The following is a 1,215-nucleotide window of genomic DNA, read 5'->3' as shown; positions in this document are numbered from 1 at the left end:
ACTCGAGGTGGTCAACTATTCGTGCTAGGGCATCATGCTTTTGAATTACGCTCGTCGATATGCTTCGTCAAGGCATCAATCTTAGCGACCAATCTCGTGGATTCATTCACCTCATACTGACCACGCAGCCCTTGGAGGCTTCGTCTAGTGCTCCAATGACACTCGTTGCTTTGGACATATTCTCAATTAATTCCTCGGCCTCTTGAGGAAGCTTGTTGTAAAGAACCACACGGCACGTGCATCAATAAGTTTGTCTAGTAGCATAGTTCAGCCCGTTACACAACATACGTACTCTCATCCATCTTTGGGAAGCCATGATGTGGACACTTGCGAAGAAGATCCTTAAATCGTTCATGGGCTTCAAATAGTGTCTCACTATCACCTTGCCTGAAAGACGATATCTCCTGTCTCAATCTTGCGACCTTGCTTGGAGGAAAATATCCGGGCTAGGAACTTCTCGACCATTTCCTTCCAAGTGGTGACGGACCCCGGAGCTAAGGATGTGAGCCATCTGTATGCTGCATCTCTCAAGCTGAACGGGAACAACCTCAGTCTGATGGCATCATCTGACACTAATTTGATCTTGAAAGTGGAGCGGTTGAAGGAACCCGAGCAAGATGGGCATGGGGATCCTCATCAGCTAGACCATCAAAGCTGCATCTTGAATTACGAATCATCCCTATGGTACTCGCCTTGATTTTCAAAGTTATTAAGCCGGAGCAGTTGGTACTTGGACACTAAATTCTTCTCCGGTGAACTCGTGGCCTTTCATATTCGATAGGGTCTTCCTAGGCTCCTCCATGAGCCCGACGGTTCACTTGACTCAACCCGAACCTCTTGTTGTCTAAAACTTTCTGCTTGCTTCTCTCAATCTTTGATGCAAAGTTCTTTCTATCTCGTTATCGGGTTCGATCAAGTTTGCTTGACTACGCTTGTGTCATAAGATGTGTACCTACACGAATTGAGGAGTCAAGAAGTTAGTTAATAGTAAGAACACAAAGATGGGTAATTACAAAAGATCATCAACCAGAAACACAAAAGACAAACAAAACAAAAGAGCAAAAACAAATGAAAAAGAAAAGGCTAAATCAACAAGTGTAAAGCTTTCCAAATATTCCTCAGCGATTGGTCCCCGGCAACGTCGCCAAAAACTTGATCGACACAAAGTGTGTACACTCGCAAGTGCACGGGGTCATCAAGTAATAAACCACTTGC

General features: G+C 44.7%; 1 non-coding gene across 1 annotated transcript; it reads left to right on the top strand.

The window, feature by feature from the left end:
* Positions 1–309: 309 nt before the first annotated feature.
* On the top strand, positions 310–416 carry LOC120262612. Its single transcript, XR_005536876.1, has one exon. It is a non-coding gene; the product is annotated as a small nucleolar RNA R71 (small nucleolar RNA).
* The last annotated feature ends 799 nt before the right edge of the window (positions 417–1,215 follow it).

The sequence above is a fragment of the Dioscorea cayenensis genome, chromosome 5 (assembly GCF_009730915.1).
Source record: "Dioscorea cayenensis subsp. rotundata cultivar TDr96_F1 chromosome 5, TDr96_F1_v2_PseudoChromosome.rev07_lg8_w22 25.fasta, whole genome shotgun sequence".
In the NCBI taxonomy this organism is placed as follows: domain Eukaryota; kingdom Viridiplantae; phylum Streptophyta; class Magnoliopsida; order Dioscoreales; family Dioscoreaceae; genus Dioscorea; species Dioscorea cayenensis.
This window is presented reverse-complemented; position numbering and strand designations above follow the sequence as displayed.